This window comes from Cyphomyrmex costatus, unplaced genomic scaffold (assembly GCF_001594065.2).
Source record: "Cyphomyrmex costatus isolate MS0001 unplaced genomic scaffold, Ccosl1.0 scaffold61, whole genome shotgun sequence".
Classification (NCBI taxonomy): Eukaryota; Metazoa; Arthropoda; class Insecta; order Hymenoptera; family Formicidae; genus Cyphomyrmex; species Cyphomyrmex costatus.
The window spans coordinates 294,896-310,757 of record NW_017280167.1 but is presented as its reverse complement, the minus strand read 5'-3'; the positions used below and the strand labels follow the sequence as shown (position 1 = coordinate 310,757).

Below are 15,862 nucleotides of genomic sequence, written 5' to 3'. Positions count from 1 at the left end.
AGAGAGAGAGAGAGAGAGAGAGAGAGAGAGAGAGAGAGAGAGAGACAACGCGTGGCAGAATGTCGAATTGAGAGAGGCAATAGAATCTAGACCGCGCATTTTAGCCCCGTGAAGGGGGGCGCGGGTTAGGTCTCGAAAACTTGCTCGATTACCGGGGCTATATAGGGAGATCCGCGAGAATCTAAAATACGCCTCGATGAAGACGCGGCACGGTCAACGACCCGTCGTCGCGTCGTCCCTTCGACGAGGATAGAGCGGCCGTTCATTCTTTTGTCCGTCCGATGGTTCTCCCCCATAGTCGCCGCGATTCGTGTTCGCGCCGGCCGACTGGAAAGTTCTTGGTCAAGTCGCGAGCGAAGGAGCGCGAATCAAGGTGAATACACCTTTTTACGTTAGACGCCGACCTTCCTGAGGCTGCCTGATGTGGGCTTCGTCACGGCTCGGCGATTCTGCCTGCTTTCATATAGACACGTCCGACCGTGAACGCCGAGAGCGCGACTCGATGGAATTCGAATGTAGAAACGTTCCCCGGCGTTGTGTCGTGCCTTCCCTTCGGTTCGTTCGTTCGTTCGTTTATTCCTTCATTTATTCGTTCGTTGATGGGGACTCGCGAGGACTCGTCACGCGACGAGGACTCTCGGTCGGGGCGAACATCGCCGAATGAAAGCGGAATTCTGTTCCCCCGGCCAGAAAACGTTTCGGTTTCTATGGTCGGTGTATTCGTAGTCTGTTTTTATTTCAAAATCGTCTTAAGATGCTAATACGATGGCTGTGTGACTGGTTGGTTCACGATATCTTGGACTGTACAAGATGGTCTTAAATATAAGACTGGATTATGAATACTGGCCCGAATATTTAATCAATATTCGTCTCTTTTTTTTTATCGAAAGCTTTTCCTCAATACCAGGTATTTACTTCTGAAAATCTATTGTATGTTTTAATATCATGGATTCTCATATTTATAATGTTAAACGATTAGTGTTAAACTTGGAGCAATGACGAAAGCACTTCTATCGCAAAACAAATTGAGATTTTAATTGTGATATGAAACGACATTTGTAGGTAATATGATAAAAATTCAGTATACAAAAAGCTACGCGCGATAAACTTTACATTCAAATGTTCATTTCCAAATGTAAATGAAACAAATACCACCTCGCTCTCGTTTGACCTTTCCCTCGTGATACATTTTTTGCTGCGACTTCTTTTATTGAAAGCGTTATTCCAATATATTTTTTAAACGATGATAAAATTTGCTGGAAATCGAGAAACAGGTCCGTATTCAGAACGCGCTTTTATCTCTGAAATTCTATAGTATGCGTAACGTAAATTATAGCATGTTAGAGCGCTAACATTGTTGTGAGCGCGTTCTGAATACGGGCCATAATTTTTTTGAGGCACACACAATGTGCCCTCGATACACCATGACGAAACAAAGAAGCTCCGCTGCCATTTTATATTTCGTTATCTACTCTTATCGAACCATAGCCGATATGGGCTGTAGGATTATTCATGAAGTTGAAAGTCATAGGATCTGTTTAATATTTTCGTTTACGAGTTTACGGTTTCGAAATAAACACGCGATCGTGTAAATTGCGTTGACCGTTACGCGAACCGCGTATCGCCAATTTATCGTGGTGTAATATCGACGTGTTTATAATTGCACGCTACCGTGTACATTACGGAAATCAGTATTTCCAGTTTCGTCAATAGGATGATCTCGTTACTACCGTTAGTCATTGCTTCCTGCGCACTTCCACGAGGCTCCATTCGAAGACGATGAATCACGGGACTGTAGACGAATCTAGCATCGCTTCTCTTCCCGTTTCTCTTACATCGATCACGATTTCAGGACTTTGTATTTTTAGAGCCACGCGCGATAAATGTCCTTGACACTGCTACGTCCTTCCCGCGAATGCAAAAATTATTTGTAATTGTGAGAACTGCTGCAATCACCTCCCGCTTCCATGCTTGCAAAGTTAATTATCTCGATAACAAAATTTTATTCACCAAAGTTGTCACAAAACTAGAAATTAGGGAAATTAGGAAATTATCAAGGAAATAACATATTTTTAATTATTTTTAGTACTACAGTTGTAAAAATTAGAATTGTGCGTGTAATCAAAATTTATACACAATGGAATGAACGGGTAAAAATGATAAAAATGATTAATATTATATGTATATGATATTACGATTAATATTAAAAAATATATTTACGTAGTTTATGCAGAAAGCATAAATTTTTATTTTAATTAGCAAATCACGATAATTTAAAGACAAAAAAACGAATCAATAATACAAGATATTTTGTGATAAAATCTTTTTTTTTATATATTAAAAAAAATTTTGGAGCATAGCAACAAAATAAAAATGTTTTTATATATTTACAATCGGGTTTACCATTCAATATCTTGCAATAAACCAATTTATTTGTTTCGTCGATTTCTAATCTATTATTGATTTTATTTCGAATAAAGCTTAAATTGGAAAACACATTTACTGGATTGACGCTAAACTAGAATAGTGAGACTAGAATACTAAATTGGAGAGTTTCGATAATAAAATTTTCTATTTATTTTATTGCTTTTAATAGAAAAGTTCAGCTTTTGCTAGTTTGTTTCGTAAAAAATACCTTTTTTTAACAATCTAGCATGGATTGTGCTTGAAAGAATGTGAAATTTTGTCAACTCTCATTTACGGGGTTTCTAAAATAACCAATTCAGACAGTTATACAACAGTGTTATACAAAAAAAAGTTGAACATAAAATGAAAAGTGCATTCATGAGGATACAATCTTATTTAATCATATAATATTTTAGTATATATGCTTATAATGCAAATTTTACTATATATATATGTTAAGACGTACGAAACTTGTCAGGTAGGCAACTTGTTAAAATATATTATATAAAGTTTATAACACAGATTCCACACACATATACACACAATTTTGTGAGGTCTACAATAAATGTCGACGCGTAATTTAGAATTTAGAGCTAACGCATGAATCTACAATGTTTTAATGAAACTGTTTAAAATCCGCGCTAGAACATATAATGGATAATTTGCACAGTTTTAATTAGATTTCAAGTTTTGCGCTTATCCGTATTGTTCAGCGATTATTTCGTATTCAAAAAGTAAAATATTGTATTTTAGTTTTCTGACTGTCGGAATGTCATTGTCCGACTATATGTATTATGTAGCGTTACATTGATAAATTTTTGAATGATAAAAAATATTTTTATTAGATTGTTTTAACATTGATTGAATTGGCGCATTAACCTGAGAATAATGACTTAAACGGAAAATTCGTGTTAAATTTAACACATTTCACGTGTTTGCATCTAAAAATTTAACTTGAGATGAATATATGTGTTAGGAAATAATACTAAAATATAACACTGACACAATTTGTAAGGAAATTATAAAAGCATATACCCCTTTTCAATAAAATGAATATTTATATTATATTATAAATATATTTCTCAGTAAATTTAACATTTATGATATGTTAAGTTAAAATATTTTATTTATTTATCTCTTAGAATTTACATTTTTATATTGTTTGTTCATGAATTGTATTATTTTAGCACAAAGAAATGTTGAATACTAATTTAATACAAAATATTTAAATAAGACAAATATTGTACATTGTGTTATTTAATACTGAAATATTCAAAATTTTAACATGGACCAGTTTTAAGTTTTAAAATAAAATACGTGTTTTTAGCTATTTACTATATTCTGATTGTTACACAAATTTACTCAATATTTTCTTAAAAAGTAAAAAAATATATATAAACAACAGTGATAAATTTATCAATTAGGAAAACTGATTATAAATTTTCTTTTCTCACTGTTAGAGTGTAAAGATCACTCCGAGTAAGTGACTACTTTCAAAGTAAGACTCCTAATCCTAATGGCGACCCTTTGCATCAATGTTAATTATAGATAGTAAGTATTAGATAAAATACTAAGTTTGGAAGTGCCATACTCTCTTTTGAGATATAATATATGTAGCTTTTCACGCAGCTTATATCATACAGCCACTGTTTTGTACCACCTCTGCGTCTTTTACATTGTTGCCTCGGCTACCTGTGTGCATTTCCGTATCTCCTTGTAGTTACTTGCGCCCGCAGCTCCCGTCGTGACCTTCTCTCCTATCGCGCCGGAGATTTACGGCTGGCCGAAGTGTACAGGTGCCTTTTAGTCAGGCATGTTTCTTCTACCGTTTCTACCGAGTACTTAATTCCTTGACGATTCTTGGCTGCCACGTCACGGAAATGACTTCTGGCATTCCCTCAGTTACAGTTACAGTGCACTTTTCTGCGGGGAGAGGACAACGATTTTATTTGCTTTCATTCGTATGTGCACATAACGTGGACACTTGGCCAGCAATAAAAACCCATAGCCATATGCGAGGGACAACTTCCAAGGAAATGCAGGTGTGATTTGCATAGGATTATCATTCGCTGTATATTTTGCCGGTGGTCGAAGCGCTGAATCTCGTTGAAGGAAACGCATTGATGCGCCTTTAACGTCATGAAAGGAAAATCATTCACGGCGAAACAGACTGCGGCAAGGCCGTGGTTACCTGTAGTAACTATAGCGGACGTATCCATCAATCATTTCGCAGCTTATCTCTAATTCCTCGCTGCTTGGTCGCCAATGCCGGTAGCGATTGATCCCGAGGATTTACCTTGCCGGTCAGGTAACGTTTTTGCGTTTATTAAAAAGCATCATGCTGGATAGCGGGGGATTAATGCGGGAAATATTCCAACGTCAGGATTGCCTGCGTAACGAACTTTATTGAGCGCAATTAGCGCGGGTCGCTTGTCCCCTTCCATACGTGTCCAATCAAAAGTTTCTCGTCCACGTTTAAACTCGACGGCGAAAAAGTATTTTTCGAGTTCAACCTAATATTATAAGGACATTAATACTCTAATTTTAGATAATACGAATTCTTTTCACTATACCATTAATATGAATTTTCATTTAAATATTTTATTATTTCTACAATTATGTATTATAAATTTAATTAAAATTTTCTAACTATTTATATACTTTTATAACTTTATTCACACTTTTTAATTTGTCATTTTATTTATGCGTTTCTGAATTGCGCTAAAGAAGTTTTGGACGTTTGATTTAGATTTGAGATTATAAATACCAAAAGATAGCTTATAATAGTTGTTTACGACATTATTGCATGTCTTATATTTAAAAAATATAGGAAAGAGAGGGAGAATAAATCTAATTAAATACGAGAACTCTTACATATTTTTCGCAGTAAATTATTTGTGGATTTTAAGATTCTCATTAACGTCTGATTATTAATATTCTTATAAAAGATGCTTATTAGCATAAAAAGGATTATTGAATTGCTTGTAACCTTAATAAAATGCTTGTTAATGTAATGATTACTACTCTGGTTCTGCTCATGACGACATTTCGACACCAAAAGAGATTATTTCGGCGCGCAGAATCAAATATGTGACATCACACAAAGAATATTAAAGCGCTAAAATCCATTTTGACCGAATATAAGGAATTCTTATATTTAATTAGATATTTAAAAAATACTATAAAATTATAGGCGCTCATTTTCGTCACATCTGAAATAAAGCCTACTGCTCAGATTACTAATAATTAATTACTCCCATTTTTTTATTTACATAATCACGGTCGTATTACGAACGACATAAGAGCGTATATACGCGGGGAATCTGGAGGCGCGTTCAGCTCGCGTCACGTTGAACGACGAATCGGAAAAGCTGCGGCCTTGCATTGCGGTAATGTTATCGTTTGCGTCATAATATTTTCTCGTCGGCCAGCGCGAATGCAAAAGCTTGGGAATGGCTTCGAGTATCTTTGTGCCTGGCGAACAGCTGGTGCGCGCATTGCACGTAAGTGTTCGCCGCACACTATTATCCCGCGCTGCACCAGCACGTGTATTTAGCCACGACACTGCTCGTCTCTCGCAACGATACTGTCGTGTAGATTAAAACACCTGTCCATATTCCGAATAACATCGATTACAGCTCTCTGCTCGATCACGTCACCTCAATTAGCGCGCGACGACGTTCCACTTCTGATCGAGTGTGTATTAAATTTAGTCGAAGGTTTTATTGACAAATCATTTAGCAACGCAGATATCAAGAGTTTTGATAAATCGGTGTCGCGAGGATATATACGATCGTCGCGATCCGATTTTATTTCAGAAGTTTCGACGAAAAATCTACAACTTTTCGTTCATCCCGCTCGTTCTCCTCGACGGCTTTCAAGGATTCTCTGATAAACGTCTGAAATTCGATGACGAGGATAACATGATTATTCCAGGAGTGCCGATGTAAATCTTTTGATCCGATTTTTTTTTTCTCTTTTTTTTTTCCCTCCCGCCAGCGTCGGCGATACCTCGATGGCGTTAGTTTTCGTACGTGATTTACGTTTCGAGGAATTATTTGAATATTATTATAGCTGTAGCACACGCACATGTATACGCACACGCGTGCAGACGGTAGCCGAGGCCAATCGATGTCCGGGACTCGATGAAATAAAGCCAAGTATATAAAGAAGGAAGAGGAGGAGGATACGATGATGGCGGTGGTGGTAGTGGTGGTGGTGGTAAAGCATGGCGGAGGGAGAGAAGGAAGGAAGGTTGTCCCTCGGTGGCAACCTTCGGCTTCAAGGGTACAGGGCCGTACGTCCCCCTTGAGGGTTTGCTTCCCCTCTTTCGTAATGGGCGACGAAGGATCCCTTGGAATTCAAAACTCCCATTCTCTCATCCCCGACTTCTATTATAAAGAAACCAGACGGAAGATCCCCTTGAAAATCGTCTTCGCTTTCGCTTTTCTTAGCTTATGTCGAATCTCATCTACGTATTCCTTTTAGTTGAGACACGAAAGATTAGTTTTCTGATAGCAATAAAACTAATTTACAAGAGATTACTTTTCTACGCACCGGAACTTTTGAGAATTCTTTTAGAAAATTACATGTTTTTTAATTTTCCTCGTTTACTCTTTTGTATATAAAGAGCTATTTGATTTACAATTTAATGCGCATCTTATTGATGTAATCTTTTTGTAATTATTTAAAGTATCGATTTTACTATGTCGATGTTATGGATTAGCTGTAAAATGTATTTTATTGCGTCTATTTTATTGCGAAACTTGTCTGTCTCTTCTCACTCGCTTATTTACGGCCAATAAAATCTATCGACGTAATCGGATGCTATGCGATTATATTTTTACGTCTGAACATTATAGATCACAGTACACCTTAAATTGCTTCGAACAACTTACTTGAAAATGCTTTACATTTAAATATATTGTTTTAAGTAAATTATTGTCAAAACACACAATTTATCTTTTTATATATTCAGGTATTAAAATATGATGAACAAAATTTATTATGAAAGGGTTAAGTTAATCTTAAATGCAAGGGGGAAGACGTCAACGACGCAAAAAGGCTGCGTAAGCAACTGTACATAGTATACGAAAGCTTATCGAAGTTATCGCTGAGCAACCAAACGACAAGCAAACAACGGTGTATACACTATCGAAGGCCAAATTGGCAAGGTTTTTATTTCTACCTCTGTAAAATTCGTACTTAATTTTCAAATTATTGATACAATTAATAAAGTTCTTGTTCCTCCTCAATTTAAAATTTAAATACCTGCGTCTCACAGAAGGAGTTCACCTTTAAAATAAAAGTAAAGGAAAAAATCTGAAAAGATAAAATTGAAATTGATTTAATATTTTAATGTAATTATATTTTAAATGCGCAATAAAAATTAATATTAATTTTTGTATTTCAATCACAATTGATTTTTAATATTTTATGATTGAATAAACAATACAAATTTTAATTTATTGGCTTTTGTATGGAAATTTTTCATGAATAAGATATTACTTTTTTTTTTAAATCTGATATTTCTGCGAAAGTTTTGATGGCATTTCAAAACTTCTACACCGGAATTCTATTATTTATATTTACAATGAGATGTTAATCTTACGAATATCCTTTATGAATTCAGAATGAATAACGAAACGAATCTATTAATGATATTCTGATTATCCAATGTGTCTAAATTAACTTTATTAAACGATTAAATTTTTCTTTTGTATTATAATTAACCTTTTTATTTGTATAACTAATCTATATTCAATATTTTTTACGTTTGCAGAAGACATAATGATTCACAGAAAATTTAATGAATCGTATATAAGAAAATGTTGTTGTGCACTTGTGAATGTATCAAATTCTTCATGTAATCTCGAGGCTAGTCTTGAAATCTATAAATTTTGTTAGGAGAATATTATAAAGAAAAAGAGAGAAATGCAAACCGTGTGGTTAAGATACGACCGAAATGATAAGAGAGCTACGGCAACTATCGCAATATTATACATACGACGTCCGCGAATATCATTAAATCGTAAAACGAAATAACATTGTATGAGGTTTACATAGCCCATATTATAGTTTAGGGACAGAGAAATAGAATAGAAGAGAGAGAGAGAAAAAGACAGACGATAAACGGTTAAACTATAGTTAAAGTTAAACGCGTCGGTGGATGGGATCCGATTGTTAAATATTGAACAGGTCATGACTTTACACAGACTAAACAAAACCTTTGTTCACTGTGTGCGAAGTCACGATTTCTTTTCCCGAGATATTTAAAGGACATAATCCAAGGGTATTCTTTCGTGGCTCGGGCATCCTTCGTGGCTAATAAGACGGCCGTAAGGGCGCATCTGCAGGGAACGGACCTCGCAAATTGGCCGTGAGGCCCAAGGTCGTCCGGTATATCCCACGTACCGGGGCACTGGCCCCTGTTAGAAACGAGTCGAGTCCCAGGGAGCTTCTCTCCCCTTGTGTAGATCCCAAAGAAAAGCAATCCTTCGGCCCTAGAAAGACGAACGTTCGTGCCAGAAGAAGATCCGTGCCTTCGTTCACGAAAGCATCTTTCATCTTAATCCGGTAGCCACATTGAGAAGAACAGACATTCGTTAAAGAAATCTGTGAATGTGAAGAGCTTCACTTTCTGTGGACAATTTTGTCTCGTGCGGTCGGCATATTGAATATTTATGAAAAGTTTGTAGATAAATTGCACGAGGAAAATTATAACTGCAGCAAAATATTTCAATCTGCTCGGTTTTGTCGTGTGTGTGTGTGTGTGTGTATATATCATTAATTTTAAAAGAGACTGATGTATTCAGAAACATTATTCTTAACCTATTCAGAAGTGTTTATACCTTTCTTTCTAATATCACCGATAATGAACTCATACTACACAATAGTTTTCCCTTTTTTATTCTTTTTCCTTTATATCAAAATTGCCATAAATTATTTAAATATAAAAAAATAACAAATTAAATTGTTTTTTCTAACTTCAAAAATTCGTTCCTCTCTGAAGTGCATAATCTAGAAAATAATGTAAATCGGCAATACGTGTTTTAACTATTTAATAAATTTTAAAGGAATTGAAACATAAAATAATATTTTTATAATGTGTGTGTTATACATATAATATAATATAAAATATTGATGTGTGAAATGAGTTGATTGCAAGTATTCTGAAATATAAAATTACGAATGTTCCCTCTTTCAGTTTATTAACAACAGTTCAGCGACCATCGCGGTGTACAAATCAATTTTCCGATAAAAATTTAGATTATAATATTTTTATTATGCTAAAAATATATTGATGATCTGTTGCGATACGCGTTAATGTGATTGAATTTAGTATGCAATTTAGTTAAATTTCCTTTCAAATCACGACGTTTATTAAAAAATTAACGTTATCGATATTATATTTTCATTTAATATTAATTCATTAATATTTTCATTTCAGAGTGCGTAAATATTTAAGTACGTTCTACGACAAAAGAGCCGCTTCATTCAACAATTTATGCGAATTATTTAACTACATTAATAGTTATCGCAACAGTTTGTCGATATTTTCATTATTTCCTGCACAATAAAAGCATCGCAGCTTGAATTCCAAAATCTGCGTGACAAAAGCATCGTAGCCTGAATTCCAATTAGGAAATTGATTTGCATTGAAGCGCACTGCGAATTATCGTTGATGATTGTTACACCGTCGTTAACAGTCGTTATACCGAGAAGATATTCATTTATCGCAGCATGTAATTTTATATTTCATGGTGTTACACCATGAAACAACTTATTTTGCAATTATTTACTTGTTCGATTGCAATAAAAAAAAATTAAAAAAAATCGTAAATAAAAATCAATTGAAAAATATTCCTTCATAAACGAAAAATTCAATACGTACAATTTCCAGTTAAAAAAAAATTGCACATCGATCTTGATATACAGTCCTAAACTAGAATAACAATATCACCAATTATAATAAATTAATAAAAAATTTAATAATACTGATAAACATTTTTCAAACACTGTAAAGAATTTATTGGAAAAAAATATCATCCCAGCCAGAGAAAAATTATACATAATTTGCGCATAAATGTCGAGAATCTTTATTTTGTCGCTCTTTATTTCGTTCGTGCGAAGCGACATTCGTCATCGTATACTCTTTGTGCGGGGAGAACTTCGTACACGCCTCTTATCGTAACCGTGAACCTTGAATCGGTACGCCGCAAACGAATACAACGTGTGGCGATGCAGCACATCGAGAACAGTACCTAACATAAGTAAATTCTAAAAAAAAAACAAAACTACGAGTTCAGAAGATAAGTGCTTGTGCGTTAATTTACTTTAAAACACTATGTTAATATGCATTGCTACACGCAAAACCGATTTTACCCAAGAATCTAAAAATTTAGTTACAAACAAATCTGAAAATAATTTTGTGTGATGAACCATAAAAATTATTATATGGGACGTTTAGAATGATCGCTAGAATGCCAAAACTTTTTGCAGCATTGCTTATCATGCTTGAAATTCCTACTAATCTAAAAATTATTTTGATGGTTCGACAAAATTATTTTTAGATCTACATTTAGCTAAATTTTTAACTAAATATTCTTCAGTAAACTTACTTGTATTATTATTATATTAATATCGCGATAATATCGACTAATTGGTCCCCTCTTTTCCCCCGTCTCTTTTCGGTTTTCTCCATTTTACCTCGAAGAACTGTTCCATTAACTCAATTTTGTCGTAAATGCCTTGTAACGTTGTTAGTCACTATGCATCATGCAGGAATGCATGAACAAAGAAAGGAAATTTGCTGCGACTGGCAGATAATAACGAATTCTCCGTCACTTTCTTAGTAATTCCCCTCTGAATAACAACTTTAGTCGTAACGCACTTTTAGAAGTTTGATAATTTAATATATAAGAGCCGCGAAAATTCAGCGATTTGCCACTTCGGTTTATTGTGCAATTATTTGAACGAGCGGATGTTCTTCGATCGGATATTGAAAGCAAAAATTTCCGATATTCCATTCGATACCTATTATTGCGTGCCACGAATATTTTAAAAATTGAAATAACGAACAGATAAGCTGCATATTAAACGTGAATAACCACTGTGGCATTATGTACGTATATTGATGGTTAAATATTTGATGTTTTTTTTAATACACAGTAAAAAAACATTTTGTGTTGTGTTAGAAGTGGTCCTTGTTAAAATATTGCGTTGAATTTTTAACATATTGAGTATTAATTTATAACGTAATTGTATTATTTGAATATCTTTGATACTTAACAATTCTTAGCGTTAAATTTATTTTTTAATAAATAAATACAAAAATAATATAGTTAAAATAAATTCTATGATAAATGTATATAAAAGATGAAGTACGCATTAATTTATGTAACATTATAAATATTAATTTTGTTGAAGAAATATATAATATTGAGTGAAACTTGATTGATGAAATATGAAATACAAATGAGTAAGCAGTGTCGTTTCGATCAAAGCTAATTTTCGTGTGCAATGATATATATTTATTATTATTAATGATATATTTTTGTAGAGCGAACTGAGCGCCGATTATTTGTCAGCCTTGAAACACAATCCTAGACCGAAGTTTAAATAGTAATATTGATAAGCAATCTAAATATTATTAATGATAATAACCACATTTTAAAAAACTAATTTATTGTGAAAAATATTAAGCTCGCGTGGAATTCAGGAAATCCAGGTTCTTTGAATCCTGTCTCAGGTGAAATTTTTTGCAATATTTTAAAGATGCTTATTAGCATCAATAATATTAAATTGCTTGTCAATTTAATTTGTGTTATTCATATTGCAACTTTAATCTATAGAACTGTATTTCAAAACCGACTCATTTAAAAAATAATTACTCCCATCATGTGTGTCGAAGTGCTACAGTGTTAATTTTTACGTAATGTTTGTGTTGTAACATATTATCTTGCGTTAAATTAATAGAATTTTTCCAACTGTGTAGCAAAAAAATGTTAAATAATTCCTTGTTTTCTTATATAAGATTTATACATTTAGAGAAAAGTATTTGCTGTAACTATAATTGTATGAAAAAGTTATTATCTTTAAGAATTCCATTTTTGTAGTTATTATTGCAATCATATTAATAACAACTAATAAATTAAATAATAATAACGATAACTATTTTACTATGTAATAATCACGACTCTCTCAACCGAATACTTTTCTCATCATGAATATGTATTCATTTGAATTTAAATTTAAATCTTCGACGAAACACCTCGTCATATTCGAAGCATTTAATTTTGAGAGTCGAAGGATAGTGCGATAACTATAAAGTATCGCGTATGTTCATATTTGCGTTGTGTCGTCCGTATCAGTACAGATATACGATCCTCAATGCGAACACGTCACATATAGATTCCTTATCACCTCTCTGGAGACACACCGCGGTCGATGCAACCGACTACAACCGTCTCGTTGCAACCGCTGCGTGCCCTCCCCTCGCCCCGTCCTCTCCCCGTCCTCTCCCCGCGTGTTACGGCATCTGTGATTCTTGCTCCGTGTGGTTGTTTACCACGGTGCGCTCCGGGGCTCGGCCGGACTGGTTCCCGCGAGGCTGAACCGACCAACCAACCAACCAGCCGGCCGTCCATCCCGTCACCCCGGTGCATCTTCCTCGCGAGTGAACGAGCGAGCGATCGCCTGTCCTCGGCAGAGCGACAAGTCGGCGTGTGCAAAACGCGAAGGCGAGTCGCGAGGCACTTGGTGTGCACGCGCTCGCTCGCTTGCTCGCGGCGCCCTTGAAGAGAGTCAGCCTTTGTCTTATCACACACTCCGGCTTACGCCGAGCACCGTCAACCTTGACTCCGCCCCTCTTCTCCGCGGCGTCTTGTCTACTGACTTTCCTGCGAAAATCGACCAACAGCGTGCGGTTTCTTCGACTCCGCTTCGTCTCGTCGAGCGAGACCTCCCTTGGATCTTCTTCTCTTTTTTTTTTTTCCTCTTGATGAATTTCCGTGGGATAAAGCATCACCAGGGTCTTAGATTCTGGAATGGTGCTTTCTTTTTCCTATGCAGAACTACGACAACAAAGAGAGAAATGAAGATGTTTGAGAACTTAAAATTGATGAAGAATATACTTTCTATTTTAAAAATGATTAGTTCGTTTCTCTGATAATTGTTATCAATTCCATTAATAGCTATTTTACTACGAAGTATCGCATGGCTCGATAGGTAAGATGTATAATAAATAGAATAACAGGAAGAGAGAGAAAAGGTATAAGGAGTGAAATAACACTGTATGTACATAGAATTGGAGGAAAAGCGATGCGGCACGTAATGGTGGGGAATGTCAAATGAGCTGTGTAATAGCGTCAAGGCTGTATATTATCGTTGTCAATACATCAAGGTCCTAGTATACATATACAGCCACGTGTCTCTGCAGAGGAAACGTTCGGTAAACCGAAATTCAATTCTCTCTCCTTGATATTGGAGTATTACAGCATCTGTCTCTCCACTGCCAAGTTGCGTATATTACATATTTATCAATAACATCACACATAAAGGAAGAGGATCAATATTGTTTGTCTCTCACAGAATTTAAAAAAAGAACCAATTGTTTTTATATTTTATGATCATTAAGAATGCTAAAAATATCCATTAGATAAGAAAAGAAACTCGATCTATAAAACTATAATTAATTATTATAGTCTAGATGTATAACACTATGATTGTGGAATTTTGAGCAATTATTATTACAATATGCTTAACAGTTAATAATTTAATTTGTTTATAATTGTTTTTTGAAAGGTGGACAAACGAAAATTATGGGTAGATAAACGCTTGCGCATGGTGGACTATCGAATCTCTTATCTAATTATGAAGTAAACGCACTTACGTATGTAGTGCCAAATTGTTTAACATTAATTTGTTTATAACTTTTTTTTAAAGGTGGACAAATAAAAATTATGGGTGGACGAACGCGTACGCATGGTAGATAATCGAATCCCGTACAATTCGGAAGAATATGATTCACATGGGGGTGTTAGAATTTTTATTTATTTATTAAAAATCTTTTTTAAAGGTGGACAAAAATTTTTTTGGGACAAATGTGGACAAATGGTGGACAATCGAATATGCGATATTAATTTTATCAAAATTCGCATTTGGGGGTGCCAGCTTTACAAATCTGAAAAATTCATTATTTTAAGAAAACATATGTATAAGAAATAAATGTTTTATTTAATAAAGTAGAATGTACTCGTTTGATTTTGCAGCTACAAGAGATAACTTCTTTTGCAGTTAAATTCATTTTTCTCTCTTGATTTTATAGGATTTGCAATTCTATTTTAGCACATTTTTAAACTGCTTAATTTGTAACCAAGAAGTTAAGGGAGCAATCAAGGAATCCAAAGATCCTAAATTTTTAATGATATTATCTACTTATATCATTTGAATGGTATATGTTATACTTATATCTCTTTTTCACATTGGCTACTCAATTTTACTCGACACTTTTTGAAATAGACGTCTGAATGAAATAGTCGGAAAATTTTGCAAAATTGATGTTTATTTCTCATACGAATTATTTGTTCAATGTCGAAACACCGAAGCGAGGTTGTTCTCGTGATTTCTCGTCGCGAACAATCGTCATCGTGGTTATACACTGATGCGAGCTATACGCGTAATCGTGATAATCGTAAGGCGGCAGATATTTTTAGCCTCGCGCCGCGTTGCACTCGGTCGCCTCCGCGACCTTCCGATCTTGACACTGAGACTTCCTTTTTCTATCGCTTTTTTCTGCGAGCGTCGCTGGGCTCGCGCGCACGTGTCGCGTCAGCGATGGAACGTTACCTGCTTGCCTGCCGGTCTTACGAAACGACCGGATGAATCATATATGGAGATATATAAATGCGCCTAATTATACAGCATACCGAGTCGCCATAAGAGATAAGTATCGACGCGGGATCTAAATTCGTTTGTGACGAGCGTGACGAGCGAGGACAGACGGGTAGGGAATTCGCCGATTCCCTCAGGCTGCGTTATGTGTTCGCATGCAGAAAAGCAGCATACATTTTCATCGAAAACGCAACCTCATCGGTTGACGCGACGCGGTATCACGCCAACCTTCGTGTCGTCCTTATCAATAATTACGTGACGGAGCTCGTTCAATCATATATTATCGGAGAAACATAAAATCATCGGCAACTCAAAAACAATTCATTTGGGGATATTTACGCGAAATAGAGAGAGAGAGAGAGAGAGAGAGACATTTAGTTTATTACGCGCTTTAAGATAGCATCCTCTCAAGCGCTAAAAACGACTTAAATTATTGGAAAAATACTGGAATGTTGAATTAAAAAAGATACCATAAATGTATCTTTCATCTTCTATTATATATATATATATATATAAAATGAATGGAATATAATTTTATTGTAATTATAATTATGCTGTGTGC

At 34.9% G+C, this 15,862-nt stretch overlaps 1 protein-coding gene across 3 annotated transcripts in view; it reads left to right on the top strand.

Annotated features, from left to right (window-relative positions):
* rdx (BTB/POZ and MATH domain-containing protein rdx) overlaps positions 1-15,862 on the top strand; it is an 88,246-nt gene that overhangs the window by 53,805 nt on the left and 18,579 nt on the right. The gene's annotated exons all lie outside the window — the stretch shown is intronic.